We start from the raw sequence: 22555 nt of genomic DNA on the forward strand, positions 1-22555 counted from the left end.
GAGACCCAATTGGTTTGCCGCCCCCCCTAAAATATTGAGCACCAGCCACCACTGCTGTGATCACATTGTTTATCAGATTAAATTACCTAGCACATAATGTTATTATTTGTAGTCATATGATGGGTAACCTTGCCAGTCTTATCACTCACGTAAAGCACATTCCTTTTATGGGAAAGAAAGGGAGGGGGAAATTTGCACCTCTATAGGACATACAGTACAAAAGATGTAGGACTAAAAGCCCCAGCACACCCATTCACACACATACACAATTCTCTCTCCAAAATCGCTTACATTTTTCCCATTTTCACACAACACATGCATATCACATTCTCTCACTTTCTTTTAACTCTCTTCAAAATCTTCCTGCCTAAGTTAGTTTTACCTCCCAAAATTCTGCTTTCCTTATTTTGTTCTCTGATATCCCATGCACCCTTTACTACAATCCTATTCTTAAAGCGGAGTTCCACCCAAAAGTGGAACTTCCACTTTAGAGACTCCACATCCCCTGACATGCCACATTTGACATGTCAGTTTTTATTTTTATTTTTTTTTGGCGGGGGGTACCTAGTTTTGACAAGTACACAGCTCCCACTTCTGCTTGCGTCGTCTAGGTGACTCCTACTCTCCCTTCCCTCCCTGCAATCTTCTGGGACACGTCACAGGTCCCAAAAGATTGCTCGGTCATTCAGGACACGCAGTGCGCACCAGCTGTGAAGCTGCAAGCTGTCACAGCCGGGTGCCCATACTTGCAATGCCGGCGCCGCGGAGAGGAGAGGGAGGGAAGCGAGGCTTTGAGCAGCTGCATCGCTGAACTGTGGGATAGGTGAGTGTGTGTATTAAAAGTCAGCAGCTACACTTTCTGTAGCTGCTGACTTTTAATAAACAGAAAAACGAGTGGAACTCAGCTTTGGATTACTCTAGCTTCTATGATCAGACAGGAAGCCACAGTGCTCATCCCATCTTTCTTCTCTGACCACATATAAAGCATTCTGTTTGGGCCAGGGACAAATCTTCTGTTATTCCTATACAATTTGACTTTAATTTCTATTGTTCCTCTTGCACTGGGCATTTTTTGAGTGTCTCTTACCCTTCATTCCCTTACCTAACTTAATGTCCATAATGACTGGCCATTCAATGAAAAAAAAACGGCATCTAATAGGTGCTGAGACTTTGATATACTGTAAGTTTAAACAAGGTAGTGAGAGATCAAAAAATATTTGAAGAGCCTTTTGGCTCAGGAAATGCTGCTCACAACAGGCAAGGTTACCTTACTTTGGGTACTCCAGCAGGTTGCCAGGAAAAGATATGTGTGTATGGAAGGAGTGCCACCAAAAGATAAGAGTCCAAAATCATTTAATGATATTGTGTTAAAAAACAGCCAATGGGTTTCAGGGTCAAAGAAACTCCCCCTTCATCAGGGCTTCAGTTAAAAATTAGAACATTGAGTGGACTCAAAGTAAGGCAGGAAAGCAAACTGATTAACTATGGCTGTTTGCTGCTGACAATTTCTTGTGGCAGTCATGGCTGGACACATTCTGTGTACAACCAGCTGCAATATCTGCATATCCTTTAATACATTTTTTGGACAAAATAGTCAGGAAGTGACCTCTGAGCCAGAACTGGAAGTGCTCGATCCGACATTTTGGAAACTGGCATGTTGCTTATCTCTGTGCATGTAACCATTTTAATGTAAAAAATCTCGCCATTCTTATTTTTTATGCAGAAACTCTGCCATATATGTGGAAATATTCAAATTGGAGGAAAATGTAAAGAATGTGTGGGCATTCTGTTTGCTATGGTTATTTAGCATGTGGGATTGGATGCATGACATTGTGAATACAGGGGCTTTATGGTTTGCACTGATATTCACAATTTAATGTGACCACGTTGGATGATTTACATTTTTTGGTGGAATAGACAATATTACACTGTCAAGTTTTTTTTTTTGTTTTTTTTTTTTTAGGAGAATTGAAGGCTTGGAACATACCTGAAGGAGTGAGAACAATTGATATATGATTGGAAGAATTTTTGCACCTGGTAAGAGTATATGAAGGTGGTGGAGTGAAGGAATTAAAAACGAAATCACTGATATATGTGAGCACAATGAATTCTTGTTTTATTATTGAAGGTGGGTTTGAATGCACTACAATATATTGACCTTTTGGGGGTTTTTTTGGTTTAATTCTGTGAAGACGGTGGGAATGAAGACAAGATGCATATGTTTTTTTTTTACTCAAGCTTTATTTGATCCACACTCACTAGGGATCAAGAAATCTGGTGAGAATCCATGGAGTCTAATTTATGATGAAGATAAACTCATAAGTGTTTTTTAAGCACTGAAATGGCAGGGTGTGTTAATTGCCCATGTGAATGCACCCTTAGCATTACAAGGCTTAAGGGCTATCATCCATATTCAAGCTTCAATAACTGGAAATGTCTCGAGCAATGGATGGGGCTCTCCCAGGCAGCTGCATGTGTCTCTCGTCCCTCCCTGCATGGCCGCTGCAGCAGGCTGTAGCTGTGTAATAGCCCAGGGCCATGTGGCTGCAGTGAGAGTAGCATCATAGCCTGGGCTACAGATTACTAAGCACATTTATGGCAGCATTTGCCCAATTGAATTTTGGGACAAGGCATTAATCCACTACATTGTCTTTCATCCCTGACCAGCAGACCCAAAAGAGTAATTTATGTAACATTATTACAACATAGTATTTAGAATGCAGTGGTCAGGACAATGTAACATATGTAACACACAACATAATGTACAGAGGGCAGGAGTCAGGACTATGTACTGTACAAAATAGCATATAAATTACAGGGGTCATAACTATGTAGAATGAAAAGTACAGTGATTGAGACTATATAACAAACAACGTACCAAATATCCCAGCTCCTTCACTATAAAGGTGTGGGCATATAACCCAGCCCCTGGATCACCAAGTCATAGTGTTTGCGTATTGCAGCTGTTGTAGTGGAAGCTAACAATCTGCATAGAGTGAGTTTTGTGACATCTGTTTTTCAACTATTCTATAGTAATGTAAATTGCTGTCAATGACTACAATGTCTGGTGTGCTCCCTCCCCCTCTGTGTTCACAGTTCTCAACATAACCTCAGCAGGCCATTTAATGAGTGCACAATTCTGTCTCAGGAACAAGTGTGATCACTTGCTAGCTATTGGGCTTTTTTCCTTTATTTTATTTTCTTGAAGCAAGGCTTCTGTTTATATATATAACACATATATTTTCTGGACCTACTCATGTCAGCCTACAATGGGTCAGCTCAGCTGTGCCCCCTCTGACCCTTCCAGAATAATCTCTTTACTAGCCTTTAAATTGCAGCTGTCTCCCCCTAGCAAGTGTTCTTTTCGTCCTCTTTCCGGACACCTTTAAAGGTAAAAAAACAAAAAAACATGTTTCCTTTTTTTTTGTTATTTCTAATTTTTCCTTTCATGATTTCTGCCCGGATTCAGCCTCTCCTGGGTCAGAAGACTCTTTTGGGCTGTAAATCTCCCTATGCAGAGGGTTCCTTTGGTGTGGGGACATTATGATAACAGTATAAATTACTGTAACTTTGGCTATCCCTTTTTATGCTGGGCATTACCTACAGTTATGACAGTATTGATGACTGTCATTACGCCTTGTGGCATTTTGACGACCAGTGCAGGGTTACTTCTGGGTTGTCTATGTTATGCATTTTATGGCTGTATACCTATTCATGGTGGAATGTGCTTGCTGGGTCTTCTAGTCCCTCAAAATGGCACATGGGCTCCATTGCCTTCCGGGCTCTGGGCAGATGACATGGCTCCCAAGGGTTAGTGGAGGCGGGGCGGCTGCCCGCCAGCTTCATCAGTTGCCAAAGAGCCGGAAGCTGCTGCCTTATAGCAAGAGCAGCTTCCTCTCTCCTGGTGCTGCTGCTGAGTGGGATCCTGACCTTTGCTCTCCTCACTGCCATACGCCTGCTGTTGCTCCAGTTCTGCCTTCCCTGCTGCTCTGTCTCGGTAAGTTCCATTTGCTGTGGGTCTTGCACTAGGATGCAGTCATTGCTGGATTGCTGCATTAAGACCTTTTTTTTCTGTGCTCCTTTTTTGGTGTTGGATGCCTGGTCTCGTTGCTGGCAGCCTTAAAGCATAACTCCACTTTTGATGAGAAAAAAACAAACATTCTCCTCTGGGTGATCTTTGTACATTACAAGGATTTTAACAATTTTTATTGCAGATTCCTACCTTTTGGTATTCTGAAGAAATCCCTGTGTGTTTGTCTGTGCCTATGTTCTGAGTGAGTCTAATGGGAGTGGTTTCATAATTATCAATCAGCTGCGCACCTGCAGGGCTCTAATGAGGAAAGTATGTGTGTGTGTATGTGTGTGTACATTATATATACATTCTGCTGACTGCAAGGCTACAGAGCAGTTATTTTGAGAGGAGAAAAAGCCTCTGTCAGCTTTCTCCGGATTTTGCTTATTTTCAGATGGGGCTCTGTAGTTTCAAAATTCCTAAGGGTCTTGGGTAGGATGGAATCTCCAACCCTATGTCCCAGAGAGCAAGCAATTGTGCTGCAAGTTGAAAATGACTTGCTGAGCTATTGCTAGACTTGCCAGGCTTCACAAATTCGTTGCACATGTAGCAGTCTCCCCAACCTCCAAGGGCCTGATTGTGACCCCCAGAGTCAGGGAGAGGTGACATTCCTCCTCAGGGTGCAGGTTACTAGGCATGGTGGTTGTAGTGCAAGAAGGCAAGATGGGCGCCAGTCACTTTTAAAAATGAACAAAGAGAGTTTTTTATTTATCTTAACAGGAACGGGGGAGAGAGGGTTGGGGCACAGGACACCCTTAGGCAAATGCAATAGCAACTTGGCAGACTCTGCAGACAAGAATAGAACTAGGCAGAAAGCAATGCAGAAAAGAGCCTTTAAACTGAATGCAGCGATCTGTATCTTGTAGCAACTGCTGTCTCCTATGGCAATAACTGTATTTACAGTATCCCATTGTAGATCTTCAAGATTAGCTCCCAGCTACCTGTTGGACTTGTCATGTTTCACTCGCAGCTACCCACTGTAATTTTCAAGTTCAGCTCACAGTATCCCACTGGACTTCTTGAACTCTCAGCTACCTGCTGGATCCCTCAAGCTCAACTCACAACTACCCACTGTACTCTTCAAGCTTCAACCATGCTACCCGCTGGGCTCCTGGACTCACAGATACCTGCAGGATCCCTCAAGCTTGACTCTCAGCTACCCGCTGTACTTATCTTCAAGCTTTACTTACAGCTACCCGCTGTACTCTTTCAAGCTTTGCTCACAGCTACCTGCTGTATTCCTGAATGAGTCTCTACTGAAGCTTTCCCACTTACTTCACCATCCAGCATGTGCTCTGGTACTTCTTCAGAATTCCATCCCTTTGCACCTGCCTCCAGAAACAAGAGTGGTTGACCCTTTAGCAACTTCTTTTCCCTTGCCTCCCAGCAGTGATCAGGCTCCCCTCAGGCTGAGCCCTTTACATGTGGCTAGGCCCCAGGCTTCAGGCTTACCTCAGCTGCTGCTCCATACACACCCACCCAGGCCACAGCCGGGTGGAAAGAACCCTGATCACCTGACTTCTTCCAAATAAATTGTTTATCCCAGCATGCAAAGTGGTCAAAGGAAACTCCTGCTAATTGGCTGAGACAACATATTTACTTATAACCTGAATTCACTGTAATCTATCATCCTAATGCCAAAGGCAACAGTCCCACCTATCGACAGAAGACAGAGACTACAAATTTAAACTCAAACTTAGGATAGAAACCAGTGGATCAAAGACTACAAATTGGCCAGGCTAGTTACCCCTTAGCACAACTAAATTTACTAGCAGCGCTGCTTAAGAAAAGGGTGCTACAATCTCCCCCTGTCAAGGAAACTATGTCCCGTAGTCTGCAAAACAAAAAACATATACTCTCAATGCTGAGAGTGGATGTCCTGGCAAAAAGTTGATAGGGAGGGATAACAGGGAAGGAGGAACTGTAACAAATACGTGTGGTATTCCAATGAAAATAGGTGAAAATAACTTATGTACAATTACAAATGGCATTTCAAATGATGACAGATAAATATGAGACATTATTTATAATTACATGTGGCGTGCCACACAATAGCAAGTGAAAAATGCAATAAGCAAAAACCTTATGTCCTAACGATCAATCTAATTTTTACACGATAATGCAGTTAAAGATAAACATTACTGTACATGATGAAGATCTTGTCTCTCCTCTTTCGAGGAAGACACAGAGGATATAGGAACAGCTGAAAACACAAGATTATGTAATATTGAGAAATATGACACTTTAGCAACACACTATAGTATAATCTACTAGCATAGCAGTATTTATGCAGAATAAGCCGTTATATACATTTTTGGAGCTTTCGTCTACTCTCGTCCGAGAGTGACAAAATGTGCAAGGTAAACACAGCAATATATCCTAAAATACATATACATTCGTAGCAAGTAACTATACCTAGAAATATTTACATGAGGAAAAGGGCTCCCGTGAGAGTGGCGCTGTTTTCCAAAGCATTTTTAGCATATCTGAAAAATAAAACTCACTTAGCAACCTATATTTAGATACTTGAAGTAAGAACTTATGACTCACTCAGAGTGGCGTGCTCATGCCATCTAGTGGTCAGTAAAGAGAGAACAGTCCATAGGTGAACATTTGAGTCTATGAAATCCAGATTGGAGGTAAAGACTTGCCCCTTTGCCACAGCACAGCCTACCTTACCAACTAACTAAATATCCCATTGTCCTCGGAGCCCCAAAGTCCAACAGGCACTTTTCTTGTAGTTGCAACAAGCATAGTCAGCATTTTTCCCATGAGTTCCCCTATTCCCAGGAACAGGAACTGTGTGCATGGCTACTTTCAAACAAGTACTTTAGCCACACAAGTAGGGATGAGCTTCGTGTTCGAGTCGAACCCATGTTCGACTCGAATATCGTCTGTTCGCCATTTCGCCGAATTGCGAACGATATGGGCCGTTTGCGCCAAATTCGTGTGGCGTGTCACGGCCCATAATTCACTGCGGCATCACAGTGCATTGCTGGCTGATGATTGGCCAAGCATGCACTATGACCGCATGCTTGGCCAATCACAGCACCGTCTGAACAGAGAGCCGTAATTGGCCAAAGCCAAGGAGGCTTTGGCCAATTATGGCTCAGGGGATTTAGTACACGCCCCACACTATATAAGGCTGCCTGCACGGCGGCCCTGTGTAGTATGTGTTCTGGCGTTGAAAGAGATAGACAGAGAGACGGTGTCATTTGATTTAAGTTCCCTTCAATCTGGATTTCGCCCTCAACACTCCACAGAGACTACTCTTTTAAAACTCACAAATGACCTACTAACTGCAAAAACCAATGGACACTATTCTGTACTCCTACTTCTGGATCTTTCAGCTGCCTTTGACACGGCTGACCACCCCCTCCTCCTCAAAAAACTTTACTCCCTTGGTCTCGGTGACTGTGCTCTTCAGTGGCTCTTATCCTACCTATCTCAACGCACCTTCAGTGCCACTTACAATTCTACTTCCTCCACTCCTCTTCCCTTCTCTGTCGGGGTCCCCCAAGGTTCTGTTCTTGGACCTCTTTTATTTTCAATCTACACCTCTTCCCTGGGTCAGCTGATAGCCTCTCACGGCTTTCAATATCATTTCTATGCCGATGACACACAAATCTATCTCTCCACCCATCAACTCACTCCATCAGTCTCCTCACGCATCACTAACTTACTAACCGACATATCTGTATGGATGTCACACCACTTCCTCAAACTCAACTTGTCCAAAACCGAGCTTATAATATTTCCTCCCCCACGTGCCTCTTCCCCTGACTTCTCTGTCAAGAGCAATGGCAAAACCATCCACCCGTCCCCACATGTCAGGATGCTAGGTGTCATCCTGGATTCTGAACTCTCCTTTCAGCCCCACATCCAATCACTTTCCAAAGCTTGCCGCCTCAACCTCCGCAACATCTCTAAACTACGTCCCTTTCTAACCAATGAAACCACAAAGCTCCTGATTCACTCCCTGGTTATCTCTCGCCTTGACTACTGCAACTCACTCCTCATTGGCTTACCTTTAAACAGACTATCCCCCTTCAGTCCATCATGAATGCTGCTGCCAGACTCATCCACCTTACAAACCGCTCAGTGTCTGCTACCCCTCTCTGCTAATCCCTCCATTGGCTACCACTCGCCCAATTAATTAAATTCAAAATACTAACAATAAGTTACAAAGCCATCCACAACTCTGCCCCCAGCTACATCACTAATCTAGTCTCAAAATACCAAACTAATCGCCATCTCCGTTCCTCCCAAGACCTCCTGCTCTCTAGCTCCCTCATCACCTCCTCCCATATCCGCCTCTAGGACTTCTCCCGAGCCTCGCCCATCCTCTGGAATTCCCTACCCCAATCTGTCAGACAGTCTCCAAATATATCCACTTTTAGGCGATCCCTGAAAACTTTCCTCTTCAGAGAAGCCTATCCTGCCTCCATCTAACAACTGCACTATTTTCTCCATTAGCTCATCCCCCACAGCTATTACCCTTTTGAATAACTTGACCCTCCCTCCTAGATTGTAAGCTCTAATGAGCAGGGCCCTCTGATTCCTCCTGTATTGAATTGTATTGTACTTGTACTGTCTGCCCTAATGTTGTAAAGCTCTACGTAAACTGTTGGCGCTATATAAATCCTGTATAATAATAATAATAATAATTTAAGTTAGATGGATTAGGCAGGACAGTCAGTGAGTTAGCTGCACTTACAGTGTATTGTGTATATATATGCATCCCAGGTGTTTTGTGTATATATATATATATATATATATATATATATATATATATATATATATACACTGTATTCAGTTTAGCTAGAGCCGTTCCTGTTATCTTCCTACTGACAGGCAGGCTTGTCTTGTTACAGTATTTACAGCTACCTGAAGAAAATTGCTGGTGTTCTTTTGATCGTATTAGTACCACAGTCAGGCAGCTAGACTATTTACAGTTAGTGTAGTGCGTCCTCCTCACAGTGTTCAGTTAAAGCTACAAGTTAGTTTAGTGTGACCTCTGCACAGTGTTCAGCTAAAACTACAAGTTAGTGTAGTGCGTCCTCCTCACAGTGTTCAGCTAAAGCTACAAGTTAGTTTGGTGTGACCTTTGCACAGTGTTCAACTAAAGCTACAAGATAGGGTAGTGCGTCCTCCTCACAGTGTTCAGCTAAAGGTACAAGTTAGTGTAGTGCGTCCTCCTCACAGTGTTCAGCTAAAACTACAAGTTAGTGTAGTGCGACCTCTGCACAGTGTTCAGCTAAAGCTACAAGTTAGTGTAGTGCATCCTCTGAACAGTGTTCAGCTAAAGCTACAAGTTAGTGTAGTGTGTCCTCCTCACAGTGTTCAGCTAAAACTACAAGTTAGTGTAGTGCGACCTCTGTACAGTGTTCAGCTAAAGCTACCTGTAGAAGGTTGGTGGTGTTTTCCTGATCCTATCACTACCGCAGGCAGCTAAATAAGCTACAAGTTATTTTTTTACGAGCTCTGCACAGTGTTCACCTAAAGCTACCTGTAGAAGGTTGGTGGTGTTTTCCTGATCCTATCACTACCGCAGGCAGCTAAATAAGCTACAAGTTAGTTTTTTGCGAGCTCTGCACAGTGTTCAGCTAAAACTACAAGTTAGTGTATTGCGAGCTCTGCACAGTGTTCAGCTAAAGCTACCTGTAGAAGGTTGGTGGTGTTTTCCTGATCCTATCACTACCGCAGGCAGCTAAATAAGCTACAAGTCAGTTTTTTGCGAGCTCTGCACAGTGTTCAGCTAAAGCTACAAGTTAGTGTAGTGCGTCCTCTGAACAGTGTTCAGCTAAAACTGCAAGTTAGTGTAGTGCGACCTCCGCACAGTGTTCAGCTAAAGCTACAAGTTAGTGTAGTGTGTCCTCTGAACAGTGTTCAGCTAAAGCTACAAGTTAGTGTAGTGTGTCCTCCTCACAGTGTTCAGCTAAAACTACAAGTTAGTGTAGTGCAACCTCTGCACAGTGTTCAGCTAAAGCTACCTGTAGAAGGTTGGAGGTGTTTTCCTGATCCTATCACTACTGCAGGCAGCTAAATAAGCTACAAGTTATTTTTTTACGAGCTCTGCACAGTGTTCACCTAAAGCTACCTGTAGAAGGTTGGTGGTGTTTTCCTGATCCTATCACTACCGCAGGCAGCTAAATAAGCTACAAGTTAGTTTTTTGCGAGCTCTGCACAGTGTTCAGCTAAAACTACAAGTTAGTGTAGTGCGAGCTCTGCACAGTGTTCAGCTAAAGCTACCTGTAGAAGGTTGGTGGTGTTTTCCTGATCCTATCACTACCGCAGGCAGCTAAATAAGCTACAAGTTATTTTTTTGTGAGCTCTGCACAGTGTTCACCTAAAGCTACCAGTAGAAGGCTGTTGGTGTTTTCCTGATCCTATCACTACCGCAGGCAGCTAAATAAGCTACAAGTTCGTTTTTTGTGAGCTCTGCACAGTGTTCACCTAAAGCTACCTGTAGAAGGATGGTGGTGTTTTCTTGATCCTATCACTACCGCAGGCAACTAAATAAGCTACAAGTTAGTTTTTTGCGAGCTCTGCACAGTGTTCACCTAAAGCTACCTGTAGAAGGTTGGTGGTGTTTTCCTGATCCTATCAGTACCGCAGGCAGCTAAATAAGCTACAAGTTAGTTTTTTGCAAGCTCTGCACAGTGTTCACCTAAAGCTACCTGTAGAAGGTTGGTGGTGTTTTCCTGATCCTATCACTACTGCAGGCAGCTAAATAAGCTACAAGTTAGTTTTTTGCAAGCTCTGCACAGTGTTCAGCTAAAACTACAAGTTAGTGTAGTGCGAGCTCTGCACAGTGTTCAGCTAAAGCTACCTGTAGAAGGTTGGTGGTGTTTTCCTGATCCTATCACTACCGCAGGCAGCTAAATAAGCTACAAGTTAGTTTTTTGCGAGCTCTGCACAGTGTTCACCTAAAGCTACCTGTAGAAAGTTGGTGGGGTTTTCCTGATCCTCTCACTACCGCAGGCAACTAAATAAGCTACAAGTTAGTTTTTTGCGAGTTCTGCACAGTGTTCAGCTAAAATACCTGTAGAAGGTTGGTGGTGTTTTCCTGATCCTATCACTACCGCAGGCAGCTAAATAAGCTACAAGTTAGTTTTTTGCGAGTTCTGCACAGTGTTCAGCTAAAACTACAAGTTAGTGTAGTGCGAGCTCTGCACGGTGTTCAGCTAAAGCTACCTGTAGAAGGTTGGTGGTGTTTTCCTGATCCTATCACTACCGCAGGCAGCTAAATAAGCTACAAGTTATTTTTTTGCGAGCTCTGCACAGTGTTCACCTAAAGCTACCTGTAGAAGGTTGGTGGTGTTTTCCTGATCCTATCACTACAGCAGGCAGCTAAATAAGCTACAAGTTAGTTTTTTGCGAGCTCTGCACAGTGTTCACCTAAAGCTACCTGTAAAAGGTTGGTGGTGTTTTCCTGATCCTATTACTACCGCAGGCAGCTAAATAAGCTACAAGTTAGTTTTTTGCGAGCTCTGCACAGTGTTCACCTAAAGCTACCTGTAGAAGGTTGGTGGTGTTTTCCTGATCCTATCACTACCGCAGGCAACTAAATAAGCTACAAGTTATTTTTTTGCGAGCTCTGCACAGTGTTCACCTAAAGCTACCTGTAGAAGGTTGGTGGTGTTTTCCTGATCCTATCAGTAGTGCAGGCAGCTAAATAAGCTACAAGTTAGTTTTTTGCGAGCTCTGCACAGTGTTCACCTAAAGCTACCTGTAGAAGGTTGGTGGTGTTTTCCTGATCCTATCACTACCGCAGGCAGCTAAATAAGCTACAAGTTAGTTTTTTGCGAGCTCTGCGCAGTGTTCAGCTAAAACTACAAGTTAGTGTAGTGCGAGCTCTGCACAGTGTTCAGCTAAAGCTACCTGTAGAAGGTTGGTGGTGTTTTCCTGATCCTATCACTACCGCAGGCAGCTAAATAAGCTACAAGTTAGTTTTTTGCGAGCTCTGCACAGTGTTCACATAAAGCTACCTGTAGAAGGTTGGTGGTGTTTTCCTGATCCTATCAGTGCCACAGGCAGCTAAATAAGCTACAAGTTATTTTTTTGCGAGCTCTGCACAGTGTTCACCTAAAGCTACCTGTAGAAGGTTGGTGGTGTTTTCCTGATCCTATCACTACCGCAGGCAACTAAATAAGCTACAAGTTAGTTTTTTGCGAGCTCTGCACAGTGTTCACCTAAAGCTACCTGTAGAAGGTTGGTGGTGTTTTCCTGATCCTATCACTACCACAGGCAGCTAAATAATCTACAAGTTTGTTTTTTGCAAGCTCTGCACAGTGTTCCCCTAAAGCTACCTGTAGAAGGTTGGTTGTGTTTTCCTGATCCTATCACTACCGCAAGCAGCTAAATAAGCTACAAGTTAGTTTTTTGCGAGCTCTGCGCAGTGTTCAGCTAAAACTACCAGTAGAAGGTTGGTGGTGTTCTCATACTACAGGCAGGCAGTTGATTTTGCTAGCTGCAGTATCAGTATATATATATATATATATATATATATATATACACCAGCTTAGTGCAGCTACAGGCCATTAGTATGTCTGGAAGGCCAACAAGGAGAGGCAGACAGTCACAAGCCAATAAAAGAGGGCAAGCAGGCTCTGTGTCTAGAGGCAACAGTGCTGGTCATTGGGACGGTGCATCCTCATCAGCATGTGGCCGTGGGACACGCTTGGCCTTTTTTTCGGCAGCTGGCTGTGTTGAGCCGCAACATGTGGAAGACTTGGTCGAGTGGATGACCAAGCCGTCATCATCCTCCTCATCCTCTCTCACCCATGCTCAGGGTACTTTGTCTGGCAAAGCAGCTGCCAACGCGGCCTCTTCCCTCGGCTCAATGGCATCAGTGACTCCTTCCTTAGCCCCACCATGTCCTCCTGAGGAGTCCCTCGAACTGTTTGACCGCAGTGTTGGGTACATGCTCCAGGAGGATGCCCAGCGTTTAGAAGGCTCTGATGATGATACTGAGCTAGAGGAAGGCAGTAACGTGAGCACGGACAGAGGGGGTGCCCAAGAAGGACAGCAATCTGGCAGTCATGCTCCCCCTGCTGCAGCATACTGCCAGGTTTGCTCCAGTGATGAGGAGGGAGGGGATGATGAGGTCACTGACTCAATGTGGGTGCCTGATAGGAGAGAGGAGGAGGAGGAGGCACATCACCGAGGCAGGATGCCCTCCAGGGGCCAGCCTAAGGGCAGCACACTGACTGCATCACACCCCAACGCTCCGCATGTGCAGGGCTCTGCTGTCTCTTTTTATTCCAAAAGTTCTTTGGTGTGGGCCTTTTTTGAGATGAGTGCATCAGATCCCACCGCTGCTATTTGCAACTTATATCTCAAGCGTATCTCGCGTGGCCAAAACATCTCCCGCTTGGGCACCACATGCTTGACCAGACATATGTTGACCTGCCATGCAGTTCGTTGGCAAGCGTATCTAAAAGACCCACACCAAAGAACAAAGAGGACCTCTCCTTGCTCCTCATCAGCTGAGATCTCCAACCCCACTATACCTTCAGTCCTCTCTGAGACCTGCACTGAGAGGAATGAAGGTGTAGAATTAGGTGTGTCACAGCCAAGTACTTGTGGGCAATCTGCTTTTGGTACACCGACGTCAGATTGTACCAGGCAATGTTCCCTGCCCCAGCTGCTGCACCACCAAAAGAAGTTCGCTCCAAGCCATCCACATGCCCAGCGGTTGAATGCTAGCTTGGCAAAATTGCTAGCAATTCATCTGCTGCCTTTTCAGTTGATAGACTCTGCCCCCTTCCGTGAGTTTGTGGAATGTGCGGTTCCTCAGTGGCAGGTACCCAAACGCCACTTTTTCTCACGGAAGGCGATTCCGGCTCTCTACCGACATGTGGAAGGCAATGTCAATGCCTCGCTGGACAGGGCAGTCAGCGGTAAGGTCCATATTACCGCTGACTCATGGTCCAGCAGGCATGGACAGGGACATTACCTAAGTTTCACCACGCATTGGGTGACTCTGCTGGCAGCTGGGAAGGATGCAGGACAAGGTGCAGTAGTGTTGGAGGTTGTTCCGCCACCATGCCTCCAAAATGCCACTACTAATGATTGTGACACACCTCTCTCCTCCACCCCCTCCTCTTCTTCTTCCTCCATGGCCTCTTCCTGTGCTTGGTCCTCGGAACCAGCGGTGCTCCGTAGCCGTTCAAGGGGCTACGCAAGTATGCAGGCCAAAAGATGCCATGCGGTGCTTGAGCTGGTGTGCTTGGGGGACAGGAGCCACACTGGGTCAGAGGTTCTGTCAGCTCTGCAGGGGCAGGTTCAGAGGTGGTTGACGCCACACCAACTTAAGGCAGGAATGGTGGTTTGTGACAATGGCACCAACCTCCTCTCTGCCCTCTGACAGGGACAAATGTGCCCTGTTTGGCTCACATCCTTAACTTGGTGGTGCAGCGGTTCTTGGGCAGGTACCCGGGCTTACAGGATGTCCTGAGGCAGGCCAGGAAAGTCTGTGTGCATTTCCACCGGTCATATAATGCCAGTGCTCGGCTGGCAGACCTCCAAGAGGAGTTTAACCTGCCCAAGAACCGCCTAATCTGTGACATGCCCACCAGGTGGGACTCAACCTTGGCCATGCTGCAGCGGCTGCACACGCAGCAGAGGGCCATCAATGAGTACCTGTGCGACTATGGCACCAGGACAGGGTCAGGGGAGCTTGTTTTTTTTCCCCACGCCAGTGGGCCATGATCAGGGATGCATGCACTGTCCTGTCACCATTTGAGGAGGCCACGAGGATGGTGAGCAGTGACAGTGCATGCATCAGTGACACTGTCCCCCTTGTCCACCTGTTGGAGCACACGCTGCGTGGAATAATGGACAGGGCACTTGAGGCAGAACAGAGGCAGGAAGAGGAGGACTTCCTTAGCTCTCAAGGCCCCCTTTATCCAGACAGTGTTCCTGCGTGCCCGCCGATCACACAGGAAGAGGACAAGGAGGAGGAGGAGGATTGTGTCAGTATGGAGGTGGAGCCTGGCACTCAGCTTCAGCAGCAGTCTTTAAGGGATCAGTCCCGAAAAACACATGGACTTGTACGTGGCTGGGAGGAGGTGGCTGCCGACCATGTCGTCCTTAGTGACCCAGAGGACTCCGGACCGAATGCCTCAGCAAACCTACGCTGCATGGCCTCCCTGATCCTGCAAAGCCTGCGGAAGGATCCTCGTATTCGTGGTATCAAGGAGAAGGACCAATACTGGCTGGCAACCCTCCTTGATCCACGTTACAAGGGTAAGGTTGCGGACCTTTTCTTGCCATCGCAGAGGGAGCAGAGGATGAAACATCTTCGGGAGGCCTTGCAGAAAGGTCTGTGCAACGCGTTCCCAGAGACTGGGAGGTTACAAGCCCCTGTTTCTGGACAACGTGTTGCTGAGGCTTCGGTCAGTCAAAGAAGGAGCGGTGGAGAAGGTGGCTGTCTGACCGCTGCGTTCAGACAATTTTTTAGTCCGCAGCCCCAAGGTATGATCGGTTCCAGCAATCATTGCCAGCATCTGTTTTACATGGTGCAGGAATACCTAGGGGCAAGATCTGACTTGAACACCTTTCCCACCGAAAATCCTCTGGGTTACTGGGTCTTGAGGATGGATCACTGGCCAGAGCTTGCACAGTATGCAATTGAGCTACTGGCCTGTCCTGCATCCAACGTTCTTTCGGAACGCACATTCAGTGCTGCTGGAGGCTTTGTAACCGATCACAGGGTGCGTCTGTCCACCGACTCGGTCGATCGTCTGACCTTCATAAAAATGAATCAGTCTTGGATCACCACCAGTTACCAAGCACCTGATGCTGATGTAACCGAATAATTTTTTTTTAAATCTCAGATCCCTTCAAAGACTGCCTATGCTGATGCTGAGTGACTATCCTGAGTAATTATTCTCTTCCTCCTCAATGATCACGATGATAGCTTGTAAGAACATTTTTGGTTCTGGGCGCCGCCACCAGTGCCTAAGGCCCAATTTTTCTGCCCCTGTTCAACAGGGGCATGTAATTATAATTCTTGATCTAATATTTCACAGCAGGGCCAGTTTCTGTGCCCACCAAGAGCGAGTGAGGACTTACAGTGTTGTGGCACCAGCACCACCACCACCTAAGGCCCAAATTTCTGCTGAGTATATAGGACAGGCCCCTACTTTCAAACATCCAACTTACAAGCTACTCCTACTTGCAAATGGAAGGAGACAACAGGAAGTGAGATGAAATCTACCCCTAGGAAGGGAAATTCTATCCTGTAAGAGTTAATATGGGAAAAACATTTCTCCTTTCCATTGATGCTTTATCACCAATCCTTGTTTCACAAAAAACCCTAAATTTTCAAAAAACATTTGTCATTGGGACTAAAAGTGAGGTGAAATCTTCTGAAGAGGAGCACAGACAGCAAAACAAATGTCACAGGGGTGATAACCCTTCCCTATGTTTTCCAAAAAGCTTAAAATAGATTTTTTGGCTGGAGCTACACACGTTAAAAATGTGCCAGTTCAAAATTACAAACAGATTCTACTTAACAACAAACCTACAGTCCAAGTCTTGTTTGCACCGCCTGTATACTGCTGTTCAGAGTACAGAGCCTGTATACTGCTGTTTCCTTTTTTAATTTGGGTGCAGGGCTCCCCTTAATATCCATACAAGAACCAAAGGGCCTGGTAATGGACTGGGGGGTACCCGTGCCGTTTGTCTCACTGATTTTCATCCATATTGCCAGGACCTGACATTACATTAAAGCCGCAAGCAGTTTTAAATTGCTTTTTTTCCTTTAAAAATTACATTTTGTGCAGGGACTGTTCTAAGCACGGGAAACACACGCCACTTTACAGGCATACTATAGACACCCCCCTGGTACGAGATTTAAAGGAATATTTCACTTTTTTTTTTTTTTTTTTACTTTAAGCATCATTAAAATCACTGCTCCCGAAAAAATGGCCGTTTTTAAAAGTTTTTTTGGCATTGATACATGTCCCCTGGGGCAGGACCCGGGTCCCCAAACCCTTTTTAGGACAATACCATGCAAATTAGCCTTTAAAATGAGCACTTTTGATTTCGAACGTTCGAGTCCCATAGACGTCAATGGGGTTCTAATGTTCATGCAAATTTTCGGTCCATTCGCAGGTTCTGTTGCGAACCGAACCGGGGGGTGTTCGGCTCATCCCTACACACAAGCATGCAAGGGACTAAAATCACGAAGAACTTTTCTCTCTTCTGGAGCAACAAAGTCCCCTTTCACATAGAACATATCTCAGCCTTACTTTATCACAGCTGGGGACTGAGATCACTTTTCCTCACACGTGAAGAAAAAGACATGCTGACAATCCAGGGCAGCAGATCAGCATATCACTTTCCAGGGTGAAGCATACTGGCAATTCCAGGGCACAGGCCAGCATGTCACTGTTGGGCACCTCCTGCAATTGCTGCTATCAGGAGCACAGTCCAGCAGTAAACAGCAGCACCAGCAGGAGTGTCCCCACATCAACATTGTTTTCCAAATGCAGAGCAGCTTCCTGTGGAACTGACACAGCTGATGTCAGGTCACCTGAGATCAGGTGACAGATGCACTCCATAGGAATCCGAAGTGTACCGCTAAGATAGTGGAGCGCAGGACTGACTGTTGCGGATAGTACCCAGGGAGGTTCAGGAAGCAGGTCTACTGGATCACTAACACAGATCCCAGTGGGAGCTAGAGCATAGATTCCCCAGGGCGCGGAGTCTAAGAGCCAGCAGGTGTTCAGCAGAGCCTCTAGTGTTGAGAATGGACTGGGCTGCAGTCTGGCTCCAGGTCGCGGCCCCTAGGGTGTCACAGCTCACGCTCATGGTAGACTACAGGAGAAGGAAGCTGCAGGCTGGAACAACAAGGATAGTAAAGGAATAAGGCAGAGATCAGGGCGACTAGCAGACAGGAACAACAGAGTACACGCCAAAGGTTCAGGGTAACAGACAAACAGGAATAGTCGGGGACACGCCAAAAGGTCAGGGTCATGAGCAGACAGGAATAGTCGGGAATACACCAAGGTAGGTAACAGAGACAAATGAAGAGCACACGGCAAGCAGGAACCAGGAAGCCAAACACACAATGAATGCACAATGGTTGATCGGCCCTGCTGGCTTGCAGTGCACAGGTTAATATAGGGTTCCCTGATAGGGCCTGGGGTGGGGCCATGCTTAGAGGAGAGGTTATAAAACCAGCCAGGTGTGAGTGGCTGGCCTCTTAGTCTGAACACATGAGGAGAAGGCAAGCTGACAGAGAAAGATTACTGCATAACATGACAGCTGAACTGGGCACATCACTGTGTTCCTCGCTGACTTGACACAAGCTTTTAATGGTTGCATGGCGTTACCAATAGTGATGAGTAGGGATGGTCCCAATGTTCGAGGCGAACATAACTCAAACATCAGGTGTTTGTTTGTTCCCATGATCAAATGAACATATGGGGCGCTTGCGTGCTGACGAGCGCCCCATAATGCACTGCGAGATCGCAGTGCATTGACAGCTGCTGATTGGCTAAAGCATGCACAGTCCAAGGAATCCAAACCAGAAAAACACTGACCAAAAAGATTCCTCTAGGAAAAGAGTTAATGCAAAAGTCTGACACCTTGCAGCTCCGTGATCAGCGGGGAACTGATAGCTGTGAAGACATAAGAAAAATATGACGGCACAGGCTCATGGTGCAAATAACGTATGTTTATTGAAATGTAATTAAATCAATACACTCACAAGCATAAGTAGAACACAAGCGTCAAACTCCTTCAGTTGGGGACCCTGGCCAGGGTCTCATCCGAGCACGTGGTGACTGGGATGTCCAAGGAGGGATTGATAGATTCACTGGCTTCAGCAGACACTGGCTCATCGAGCAGCTGCTGACAGGCTGCATGCAAGCCGCTCACTGTCTCCGAAGACTGGCCGGTCAGGACAGAGCTGTAGATGCCTCCACCACCTTGTAGCACAAGGAGAAACCAAATGGATCAAACTGACAGAGGACACTGTGTGGTTTGAGAAGTTCCCAAATAAATGTGTACCTAAAAACAGGGTGACACTGTAGGTACAGCTATGATAGTGTGCCAACGTCCCAATATTGCATTATTAGAACTAAAATAACTAGGAAAATGGACTTTAGAGGCACATGGGTATTTTATCTACAAAACTTAAAAAATGATTTTATTGAGTGATAATCTACAAAAATGGAGACAATACTATCAATAATACATTTCACAAATAAAAGTTATATGTATTCAATATTTCCTGCCCTGCGTGCAACTAAGACACCACTTAATATAATAGTTAACTGTAATAAAACATTCCAGAAACAAAATGAGGAATAAATTCCCAGGCCAATGTTATGGTTTATGAATGTAGAGTAACAAATTGTGGGTCTGATTGCAGGTCTGGGTAGGTACTTTCTTATTAACTCGACATGTTGCGCGTCTAGAATACACTTCTTCAGGAGCTAGGAAGATTCTGCGGAATATACATAAAATACATCAATAAATATAAAATATAAACACAAAGCATATTTCAGGGTAGGATGTGAAGCATTAAATGAGGTATAGGGTGTGCTCTGACCAAGTGTGACAGTCGCATGGAAACCCCCGCATAGGAACTGGTCACCCGGGGGCAAACGGTAAAGCCAGTTAACTGGGGAACCTATTGTGTAATATATATATGTATATATTTCTCAAGATACTAAGTTCATATAACCCAATATAGGGTAGATTATTTGTTCCTCCAAATCCCAAAAAGGGGAGGTACCAAAGGTAAATATTGATAGGGCGCAGGGATAGTGGTATTTTTACCACAGTTGCTAAATAAGTATTGATACACAGACACATATACACATATATTAAGAGGACGTGGATCCAATATACTAATGAATACAGGTATTTAAAAAGAAAATTTAAAAATAGCCAGGAAATGTATATAAACACGGCTTACCCTGTGTAGTCAGGTATGATGGAACACAAACAGATGTAAACTTTCAGCTGGTAGGCTGGATAATCACTTAGTTATATTAAAAAATAGCGGTATATGCAGGGCGTTGCAGGGGCACCATATGTAGCCAAGGCTCCCGTTTTGAAGGTGGGCGTTAGTAAAAACTCTTGTACGTAACAGTGAGTTAATGGTTTGAAGAGGCTAATATTTATAAGGTAAAAAAAGAAAATAGAAAAAATAATATAAAGTGTCCTTTTATATTAGCAATCTCTCAATGAAAATCAAAGTAAGAAAGGTTACAAGCTTCAATGGAAGCAGCTTACCTCGAGTTTGATGTGGGGGGGCTCTGGAGTATGGTGCAACTCCCTATGGTAGTGCAGCGTCTGCTGACTGTGAGGCAGCACTATGTGAATTAAATAGATCCCCCCACTGGAAATGCGACGGGCCCGGAAGGGCGTGCCGCATCCCGGTCCGACCACTGGCTGCTGCGCATGCGCCGAAAGACGCCACCGACACAGCGGCGCACGGCCAGCGTGACAGCAGCAAGGGAGAGAGAACCCGCTGGCTACCGCGTATGCGCCAAGCGACGCTGCCAGTACGGCGACGCTCGGCCAATGCAACAACAGCAGAGACGGGGACTAAGAGGGAGCCCGAGGGCACCCCGTGTCCCCGTCATCGCCGCACATCCGGTCAAAGGAAGGGAACGGATGTGTGGCGCTGGGTGGTCGAGTTTACCGACCGAGGACCATAAAGCCAGCCGAGCAATCAGGACCAGGGGAAAGAACCATGGGACCGTGGATGAGGAAAGAGCAGAAAAATAAGATAATTTGCAAAACGCACAGACAAAATTGAAAAAATAACAATATACAAAATAAGTATACTCATAAGAAAATTATATAATACTCAAAGACTGTGTACAATGGTATCCACATTTGGAACTAGATGAGATCGATAATACATTTATAAATCAAGCAAACATCTTTGTAAAATAAAATAAACAGTCTTAAACATAGTTAGTATTTCGTTGTAAGCTAGCATGGAAAAATGGCTACAGATTATTGTGTTTATTATGTAATTGGTTATGGCTATGAACTAAGTTTAATGAAACATATGAGGTATTGATATAATTACATGTTAGCAATGTTAAAAATTCCAAAACTATGAAATTGTCATTATTCTGAACAAGGTTAGATCCAACTCTAAGATAATTGAAGTATATATGCTGATAAGGGTTCCATTATGGGAGATGGGGTGCATTTAAAGAAACGATTTATATGATTGGGTCTCATTGAGCCCTGGCGCTCAAGTAGCGTTCAGGCGCTCTATCCATAAAGTCTCTTTTTGTAACATGAATTTATCCCATTCGCCACCTCTGGGATTCTTAGGGACGACAGCCAGAACAGCGAAAGAGACAGAGGAAGTGTCAAAACGATGGTAGAAGTCGAGGTGTCGGCTAATGGGAGTGAGCATCTTGCCATTCCCTGAATAAAATAAGTGGTCATTAATCCTCTGTCTCAGCAGTCTGGCCGTCTTCCCTACATAGAAGGCCCCATATCTGCATGTCATCAGATATATCACACCTTGTGTACTACATGTAGCGGAAAATTTGGGATAGTAAACCTCACCATTAGGTAGTAAAACTTGGTGTCCAGTTAGTACCCATGGGCGGAATGTGCAGTTACCACAACGTGATGTGCCCAATGGTAATTTGGGTGCATGTAGATTATGAGCGGTGTAGTGACTGGACACAAGTTTATCTCTAAGGGAATTGGTGCGTCTAAATACAATTTCCGGGTACGTGTTAACATATTTTTTTAGAATTGGGTCTTCTTATAAGAGATGCCAATGTGTACCCAAAATGCTCCTAATATCCTCATGGTGGGATGAGAATTTAGTGATTAGTTTGACTGTGGGTTCTTTTGAATGGGTTCTAGCTTTATACATTGACAGGGACACGGGGCGCCCTCGGGCTCCCTCTTAGTCCCCACCTCTGCTGTTGTTGCATTGGCCGAGCGCCGCCATACTGGCAGCGTCACTTGGCACATGCGCGGTAGCCAATGGGTTCTCTCTAGTCCCCGCCTTGCTGCTGTCGCGCTGGCCGAGGGACGCTGTGTCGGCGGCGTCTTTCGGCGCATGCGCAGCAGCCAGTGGTCAGACCGGGATGCACCACTCCCTTCCAGGCCCGTCGCATTTCCGGTGGGGGGATCTATTTGATTCACATAGCGCTGCCTCACAGTCAGCAGACGCTGCACTACCATAGGAAGCTGCACCATACTCCAGAGCCACCCCACATCAAACTCGAGGTAAGCTGCTTCCATTGAAGCTTGTAACCTTTCTTACTTTGATTTTCATTGAGAGATTGCTTATAATAATTATATTATTTTTTCTCTATTTTCTTTTTTTACCTTATAAATATTAGCCTCTTCAAACCATTAACTCACTGTTACTTACAAGAGTTTTTACTAAAGCCCACCTTCAAAACGGGAGCCTTGGCTACATATGGTACCCCTGCAATGCCCTGCATATACCGCTATTTTTTAATATAA

General features: G+C 45.2%; 1 protein-coding gene across 28 annotated transcripts in view; it reads left to right on the plus strand.

Annotated features, from left to right (window-relative positions):
* Window positions 1–22555, plus strand: part of NRXN2 (neurexin 2) — a 3426600-nt gene that overhangs the window by 399106 nt on the left and 3004939 nt on the right. For 22 of the 28 annotated variants that reach the window (XM_073605071.1, XM_073605094.1, XM_073605085.1 and 19 more), the window contains one exon: window positions 1964–2037. The exons of 2 other annotated variants lie outside the window; for them this stretch is intronic. The gene's annotated coding sequence lies outside the window, so the exon portion shown is untranslated. Of the gene's footprint in view, window positions 1–1963; window positions 2129–22555 lie in introns of all 28 variants that reach the window. 4 more of the 28 variants (XM_073605072.1, XM_073605074.1, XM_073605078.1 and 1 more) reach the window with 2 other exon arrangements.

Source organism: Aquarana catesbeiana, linkage group LG11, assembly GCF_042186555.1.
Source record: "Aquarana catesbeiana isolate 2022-GZ linkage group LG11, ASM4218655v1, whole genome shotgun sequence".
NCBI classification, from domain to species: domain Eukaryota; kingdom Metazoa; phylum Chordata; class Amphibia; order Anura; family Ranidae; genus Aquarana; species Aquarana catesbeiana.